The 9323-nt window shown below is 33.5% G+C and overlaps 1 long non-coding RNA gene across 3 annotated transcripts; it reads left to right on the forward strand.

Annotated features, from left to right (window-relative positions):
- The first annotated feature begins 610 nt into the window (after positions 1–610).
- LOC109367387 lies at positions 611–7591 on the forward strand. 3 transcript variants are annotated; one of them, XR_004159676.1, is made up of 4 exons: positions 611–1014; positions 2356–2436; positions 4847–4965; positions 5536–7591. It is a non-coding gene; the product is annotated as an uncharacterized LOC109367387 (long non-coding RNA). The 3 variants fall into 3 exon arrangements; XR_004159677.1 differs by lacking the exon at positions 4847–4965; XR_004159678.1 differs by lacking the exons at positions 4847–4965; positions 5536–7591 and adding an exon at positions 3674–4286.
- Positions 7592–9323: the final 1732 nt, after the last annotated feature.

The raw sequence follows: 9323 nt of genomic DNA on the forward strand, positions 1-9323 counted from the left end.
TTAAAGAAAAGTCTGCCAACTAGAAAACTGAACCTGAGAACTAGAAACTTTGAGGTATGACTGAACATCTCTTATGGAAGGCATCTTGCAGATAGTACTCCATTCTTAAGACCAAAAAGAGGAAGGGAGGAATTTAGTTTTATCACCTGAGGAAGAGGAGATCATTGCAAGGAATAAACTTTAGTTGAAAGAAGAAATATTATCTATAGACTCTAACAGGAAGAAGACCAAAACTAACAGAACCTATTTTTTACCTAAGAAGTGGTGCCCTATAAAAATGACATGATTTTTATCCAAAATGGAGCTTCTCTCTGAGAAACTTCAAGTGCTCAACGTTCTGTTTATTTTTCTTTCCTTCCTTAACAGGCTGAAGCTTCACTGAAACTTTGTGTTGAATCTGTGACTTAACAACATTGACTTATAAACTCTGTAACACTCCATGCCTGGTGATGCTGATCAGCTTTGTGGTGAGATTCCACTTTATTCTCCTTTTGAGCCTGTTTCTGTGGACAGGCTGTTTTCTTTTGATAATTGTTTTATTTTGAACATTCAGTGGCCATTTTCCTTTGTGTAATTGCTTTATTTTTACTCATGTGGTGGTTGGTTTCTTTTGGTAATTATTTTTTATCTGTTTGGTAGTTTATTTTGTTTTATTGACACACACGCTACCTTCTTTCCTCCTTCTAGGATCTGTTTGATGCAATTGGTAACAATAATTCTATGAATATGTATTTATATAATCTGTCATAAGTCTAATCCTGACATGTTTGCATTTTTACTGTTGTAATATTCTTGCTAGTTGTAGCAGAAATACTAAGTCGTGGCCTAAAATAATGGCTGAGCACCTGCTGGGAAGGCAAGGCCAACCAAGGCGAACTCAGGGGTAGGTAATGAACCTGAGTGACAAACAGGGGTGGATCCTGGCTCCACCCTATTCCAGACCTCATTTAAGGGTTGGAAGTGGAAGCAAGGGTGCTTTGCTGGTGATCTCTGCCTACTTGAGGCCTTCTAAAGGTAAGTTTTTCTTCTTTTGTTTCTGTCTTTATGGCTGCTGCATTTGGGCTTATTCTCATTTGCTGAAGCCTAGGATTGTGTCACGCTGCTACTATTGCTGTACTTTCCGTTACATTATAGTGTTACAGTATTACGCTAGTGGTGAGTTGTGTTGATTTGTAGTAAGCAAAAATATTTAGTGAACAAAGCCTTTATATTTTTGAATATCACAGAATCCTACATCCCTGATATTTTATGATCACTAAGAACCCTTAAGCTAGGTAGCTTCCTTTCCCTTTTGGCCTGTGACAACTACTAAGAAAGCTGAAAAATAAATAGTCTCAGCTGGATTGACTGGAGTGGAATTTAGAAGTCTAGAAGCCAATTCACATTGAATCTGGATTTATTTCATAGTTATGCAATAGTAACTGTGTTATTTATTATTATGGTACTTGTATATTAATATTATAGTTGTATTGTTATGGTACCATCAAATAAACTGTATAAATTTATAACTCCGCTGATCAGCATAAGTTGCTCACATTTTTTAAAATTATATATGCCTACTAATGTGTATGTTGATTGCTTTATTTGGGCTACACAGCTGATAGTGTGAGAAAGTATACATTTTAGCTAAGCAAGATTTTTCTGGAATGAGAAAGAGCGTAAGATCAATACTGTAGTAGGGCCAGAAGGATTTAAGTTACTGGAAGAAGACTACTTAATGTAGTATACAAAAATTAATTGACAAAAAAAGTAAATTAGCAAAAGTCAATTTCTTACACTCTGACTTTTCAGTCCTAAAGGAATTGGATTGTGAAAGTACCAGAAATTAAAAGCGGAGTAAGAAACTCTTTGATTAAATGCAGACTAAAGTTTATAAAAATCACTTATTGCTAGTTATTTGCAAGTTGTTAGGAGTAATTTGCATCAGTTTATTGATCAAACAAGCTTTGGAAGGCAGGGGAATTAAGCTTCTGTCCAGTACATATGATCTGAAATATTTCAATAGATAGTTTCAAAAATTTTAAATTAGCTCAAGCACTCGAGAAGGTTATTTATTTTATTTCTTTAGTAATAAACTGGCCTCTCTTATGCCTGAGTTACCAGGACCATTTTCCAGACTGAGAAAATGCTGTGGCATTATATTTTGCCTCTGAAAATGAAATCTGGAAATGACTTTTATTTACTTGTCTTATTTTATACAGTAATTTAACAAAGCAAGTTTTAATGGAATAAGAGAGGGATGCAGCTGCTTTCCTCCTTGAAAGCAAGTGTTCAAACTTTTGGTGGGCATTTGTCCTATTGCATAATGAATGACAATCTATCGTGATTAATAGACTCTGCTCTTGAAACACTCAGGATCAGAAGAACAGAGGTGTTGGAAACCAAGTCTGCAGAGCATGGAGTGGGACGCATGGAGAAGCTTGCTGTATAGCACATGTAAGTCATCTTTATTAAAGAAGTGTTCCTCATTTAGAATCCAGATTGGCATATAACCAGTATAAGTCTGAAAAATGAGCCATATGCTTTCTGAGTACTGGCTTTACGCAACGCCTGTAACTACTACCAGCACTCCAATAACTCGACCTGCAAAAATGTAATCTGATAGTTGCATTGATGAAATAAAAAATCATGGGTTTTGGAAAAATGCATTTTCAATATAAAGCAACAATGTATAGTAACTACTATGAGTATAAAGGATTCTGCCAGTTTCGTTTTTTTTTTTTTTTCTTTCTTGGCACAATTGAAAAGGAAATATTGTTCCTGAGTGGTAATATGCTTGTGTTATGCTAAAGAGGTGTCAGTGAAGTTTCTGCAGTGCATCATGCATTATCCTGTTTAGAAACATAAGCTGCACATGATTAATGATAAGTAGCCTTGAAAAATCTTTAGATTGATTTATGGAGAGGTTAATTAGAAAGGGGGATTTAATTCCCTACTTGAAATTCAGTTATAAAGATTTCATCCAAACAGTCTTCTATAATAATACCTTAAGTTGAACATTAAGTTCTTTTTTTGGTAAAAATATTTTGTTCTCATGATGTACTCACCACAGACTTTGAGTAACAGGATACTTTTATTAAGAAGAGCTCAATCAGAATATGTTTCAAATAAGTTTTATTTGCGAAAACCTTTTATGTAACAACTAAAGCCAATGTTTTGTGACTAGTAGTTTTTCAGTGAACCTTATACAAAAATCTTGAATGCATTTTTGGATGAGATATCACTCCTACTCATCTGCAAAATATATGCAGAATGTTAGCAACAAAATGTAGTCTTATATGAAAACTCACTGTGTGAAAATGCCATTAATTCAAGTACTGGTAAAGGTTACTCATAGTTACTGCATAGCAGCTCACTAATGGGATTTTTGGATCAGAAGCTTGATGCTACAGTGAGAATCAGAAGGAAAATTCCAAAATTAGTAGTTGCTGAATGGTTGCTCACACTGTCACATTTTTCCCCTCTGCAGAAATGTATGATAGACAGCAATGGCCAACTCTTCTTACTAAATCAGTAATCCTGAAGCTTTTGAAAACAAAAAGGGAATTTCACAACCAGTTTTGATGCAGAGTAGTTTTTATATTTTAAATATCTTAATATTTTACTGAAATATAAAATCAGGAAAAGGAAAATGCTAATGTACTAAAGATATGCCTGTTGATTAAAATTCCAGTAACTCTTAAATCTACATGTGACTGGAAGTACTAGTTTCCATTGAAGTTCACTGTCACATTTGCATGACACCTTGACATCCATCTCCTGCGAGCAGAAGAGAAAAACCTGCATTTCTGGCTAGAACACTGTGTGTAGGCCGGCTTTTTTTGTGAGATTTCAAACATGCATTAAGCATTTTTAAAGTAATTTCCATGCACAGGTTTAATAAAAAGAGAGTAAATATTTAAACATCGTTAATCACTGCTTTTTGCTACAAAAACATGTAATACAAGTTTTTTGAAATTAAGATTTCTTTTTATTTAAACATTCCAAGTCCTTCCATTCATATTTACATTAACAAATGGTACATGACACAGAAATAGCAGGAAGTTCAATTTGTTTATCACTTGAAAATCTACCTTTACACATGCAAGTGCAGTCCACCATAGTAAATAACAGTCCACATAGTAAATAACAGCTACAAAGTACAGTTTTAATTCATTTGATGTTTATAATACTTAAAACCTTATTTTCTTTCTTCTTTAAAATACTTCAATTGTGCACACTTCAGACATTCTCAACTAAAGGCATATTACAAAGTCCCATGGATATGTGCTTAACTCCATGCACATAAATTTTATAAAATTACATAAGTAATTAAAAGAAAATATTGATATTCCATGCTTGAGAATGACAGTATTATGTAAATATGACTAGAATAATTATTTCATTGATTAACACATGCTTTTGAAATCCTCTGAGAGGAAAAATAACTTGTGATACAGAACACTAAAGATGAAGCAGAAATACAGATGCAAGGAATTTCCTTGTCTTCCTATCTCAGACTTGTTATTTTCTCATTATTTCAGTTTTTACAGATGTGACTGGTATCCATGAGCTTAGCTTCAGTGTGTATTTTCAGAGTAAAATCTATAATTATTTCATTGCAACTTGATTCAGATTTAGTATCAGGAAGGTACCCAGTGGCAATAAAAACAATGCGATAAATGAAAGATATGAAATAGTAACGCATCTTTGACTGCGTCTTTTTTTGTTGTTGTTTGTTTGTTGTTTTGGTAATATGCTAAGGCACAAATTTCATGGTTTATAGTTGGATATTTTTCCTTGATGATCACAGAAAAACTCTTGCCTGTTTCAGTTACAGTAATTAAAATTTCACTTTACTGTGCAGCCATCAAAATTTTACCTCGTACACAGTGGCAAACATTTCTACTCTCTCAAGGGAAGAACACCTTATATATGTTCTCATTCTGTCACTTAAAATGATTAAAAGATCCAGACTACTGCTAAGTAAGTATATAGTAACATTTCATTTATTTGACTGTTTTCTTTGGTATTATATTCAGAACACCACAAATGTCGCTAAAATGAACTGTCGTATGCATTAGAACAAAATGCTCAACGTTTAATAGTGAAAGAGGCTACTGGACATAATTTACAGTTTTTCTAGATGGATATATTTTAAACCAGTGATACAGTGAAGACCTCTATTCCATTTCCCTTTAACATTTAGCAGGATTTTTTTTTTTCCCTCTCCTGGATATCTGTAAAAACAAATACAGATTTGAGATAATTCGTGAATACTTGAAAAACCTGCTTTTATTTTTAGAGAATATTTCACTTGTTCTCTTAGAGGATTAAAGTAGGTAAGACAGATGTTTAAAAAGTTATGTTAGCATACTTCATAATACAGCATGGTTTCTGCAGATACACATAATTTCTGGGCTGTGAACTAGCTGGGACATTTAACAGATCATTGTAACTTCTGTGATCTTCTGAGATCATCTTGCAAGGGATACTCATCTTTCAGTAAATACTGGGAATACTGTGTGTAATACTAACAAAGCTGTTCCTCTATAGGATCCTTTGGAGTCATTCTTTCTTTTTAAAGCAAAGATGTAAGAAATATGGGGATCAGTTGGAACTGGTGAAGCCGGTGTTCACACAGATAGCCACTCAACATCCTTCAGGCCCACGTCTCTTGAGAATACTACAGCAGTCTTTGACATTTCAAATAATGATTTTACAATGTCAAATGATGGCCCTGATAACTTCAAAATTTTTGCTATTTGTTCAGTTATACACTTGCTGTCATGACCAGATGTGAAACAAATTGACTGTGAAACAGAGAAATAGCAAAGACTTCAAACATTTTCACTAACACTTATGAATTTTAAATCAAAGCTATAATATTTTTATTTTGGATGTTCAATTACTGTTTTTCTATCCCTCAATAATTATTATTTTGTGACCTCTTCATACCCAAATGGATTTTCTGATTTTTCTCTCTAGCAATTTGGTGTAGACCTCAACAAGTTACTGAAAAGTAATAGCATGTAATTACTGCTTGAAAGTTTTTCTATAGTTCCCCTGAGGACAGTATCTCCTAATTCCATTGTCTTTATATCATGTTACAAATTATTGATACATTTTTGGTGTCAATATGACTCAAAGAAAAAGTGATGTAAGGCAATGTATTGTGCTAGTGAATTTTTGGGTAACATTACCATGGCCTAGAAATGTCAGACTTTTGTATTCGACTGAAGTAAATACTATAAATATTTTCAGGAATTTTTGATGCTAAGTCCTAAAGGCATCCTGTAGATCTCCTGAGCTGTACATATCCCCATTGCCAGGAGCAAGGACAGATGTCTATATTCACTTTCGAACATGCCATCATCAATCATCAACAATTAATTAGTAATAACAATAATAAGAAGAACCTTGAAAAGCAACAGCCATAGTAGAATATAATTTTCTTCCATACAGCTAGTAAAGATAAGAAAAACTATGGAAAACATTGATCCAACACAAAGCATTTTTTTGAAGAGCAGACAAAGAGGCTATAAACAATGACAAAATATTTTTAAATTTGCATTTAATAAAACCTGCATGTAGGCTTTATTAAATAGTAAATGCAATTACAATGGAATGTTCCATTGTAATTTCATCTGTATCTCTAGGTGGTTTTGTTTGTTTGTTTGTTTGCTTTTATTTTTTGTGAAAGGCAAGGAAAACAACTAAAAGAATCTGTCTTACACTGCCAATGTTGTTTCTACTTTATCTTTCTGGTCTCATATCAAACCGATGACTTTCAGATTGGGCGACAAAGAACAACAAAAAAAAACATGTGTCCAAACAGCCAATGAGGTTAGGAGCTCAAAGTACAGCTAGGTGATAATGCCCTTAGTATTAATCCCTTGAAAATCTACATTCTGTAGGAAAGTCTGGAAGCAAGATTGCATGGTATTTAATATAAGACAACTAAACTGAAATTGTGCTGCATCTTCTATTAATTTCCCTGTATTCTCCTCAGTTACTAGGCTACTTTCTGTAACTGTTATAGGTGCCTTAAGTGTTTACATGTTTCTTTATGAAACGCAGAATGCTGAAATTTATTTCTGCATTTATGTATGACATCTAGTTATTCTTTAAAAAAAAAGTCAACTTCTTCTGCTATTCACCATATAGCTGATAAAGTAGTGATTATATCCATATTTATATTTTGCCCTTTAATGGTATTTGCTATTTCCTAATGACATTTACACAATATATTTATATTTATTTGCCATATAGTATTTAGTTATCACGTATGGAGTGCTCTGCCTTTACTAGAAGTCTACTTCAGAACAAATGAGGCTTTACAGTAAGAAGAGGTACAGAAAAAAGCGTTCATAAAAAAATCAAATATTGGAAATGTAACTGAATACAGTTTTGGGACTAGGTATTGATTACATTCTACTACACTGTTGTAAAAATTTTACGTCACCTTATGTGTTAATGATATTTTAGATTAAACTGTGTATATGGAACTATGGAAATGGTTTAGCAAACATTAAAAATATTAATCTTCTTATCAAAACTTTTTATCCCAACTGATTAAAAAACCTTGTACATGAAGGAAAATTCTTGGAAAATAATGTAAAAATAAAGTTTCTCAAAAAGATGTTCCTATTTTTCAGCCATTTTAATTCATTGTGTATTATATTTTGCGATTGACTTTAGCGTATTTCCACATCATTGTAGAGAAAAAATCCTTGTTTCATAGTCCAAGGGTTTTGAAGCACCATATCTTCATGATCAATAATCGAGATCAATAGCTTCAGAACTTAGATGTGCCAGTTAAAGTATTTGATTTATGTTCAGTGAGAACAGTTTGCAGATCTATTTCGAATCACCTAAACATAGCTTTACTCTTAAAATTGAAAGAATATACTAGTTAAACTATACATACTTACCATGTTCTTTGCAACTTTAAGAGTACGTAGGGTTTGATATGATCTGATTAGAGTGAGCAGAAGAAAGAGAGGATAGGTGTCAAAGCATTCACACAGCACTCTTCAGCCATACTTCACAGAGAAATGGTTTCCAGACAGGAGAAAGTGAAAATGGCAGCCAATTAGAAAACTGAAATCACTTTGATCAATGTAGAATACTGTTCAAGTATTGCATGTTACCCATCTTGCACACTCAAAAATGCCTTTTATGTTAAGTGGTTAAATAAACTGTTGCAACTTTCAAGGCACCTACAGAAGCTGAATAATCTGAAATATCACAGAAAATAATATAAATAAATAAAATTTTTACTACTCGCATTTTAAGTAATAAGAATTAGCTGTTTTACTGATGAAAATACTACCTAAAGATTCTTTGTCAATTAGGAAACTGTCTGCACTACATGTTATCACATATTATTGTTACTATCACTTCCAGGACTATGATTTCTTCTTCCTACTAAGCCTACACTCTGTCAATAACACTGAGAAACCACTTATTTTAAATGAAAGGACGTTTTGGGATTAATACTTAGGTTAAAATTCAAATTTGAATGTGTTTTTATTAAATGGTAACATGAGAAACGTCACACTGTAATAGATAATTGTTCCATCCATCCAGTGGCCTGTGATTGTGTCCAGTGCCTTCAAGAGATGTTGCCAAACGAGAACACAGAATCCTTGACAATATTCTCCTGCAAGACATTCTCCCTGTTCATTTCCTAACATCTGCAGATTCTGGATTCAGGGACAGCGGCATTTACTCTCCTTTTTATTCATTTGTGAACATGTTGTCTGTGGAAGTATGTGGTTCTCTTATTAAATCTACTGATATTGTCTGCCTTTACAACCTGACACCTGATCTACTGACTGGCAACTCTGACCGTAGGAGAGTGGATGGAACAAGGTGTAGTCAGTTTACTAAACCATCTTAGAGAGACTATCTCCACAACCTTATGGGATAGTAAAATTCAAAATTTCTCCTACAGTGGGATTTAATGAGTAACAGCTTCACTGTCTCCACAGCCGGGCTCTTTTCAGTGGTGCCCAATGCCAGGGCAAGAAGAAGTGAGCAAAAACTGGAACACGGGAGATTCTATCTCAACTGTCATCTATGATTCTGTGATATGGAAGAAATTAAGATATTTGCAGAAGTGAAAAAGCAGATAACTGCATTCTCCTTAGACTTCCTCATCATGTCTTACATTGTTTACTTTTGCATTGTCACTATGCATTTTGCTGAACATTCAAGACAAATGTCAAAAATGTCTTCAGGATCTCTTTCCTGACTTGAAAATGCCAGTGACATATGCAGCACTGTATAAGCGTTAGTTTACATTTCCCTTAATTCATATAAATATATAACTTTACGTT

Source organism: Meleagris gallopavo, chromosome 4 (genome assembly GCF_000146605.3).
Source record: "Meleagris gallopavo isolate NT-WF06-2002-E0010 breed Aviagen turkey brand Nicholas breeding stock chromosome 4, Turkey_5.1, whole genome shotgun sequence".
Taxonomy (NCBI): Eukaryota; Metazoa; Chordata; class Aves; order Galliformes; family Phasianidae; genus Meleagris; species Meleagris gallopavo.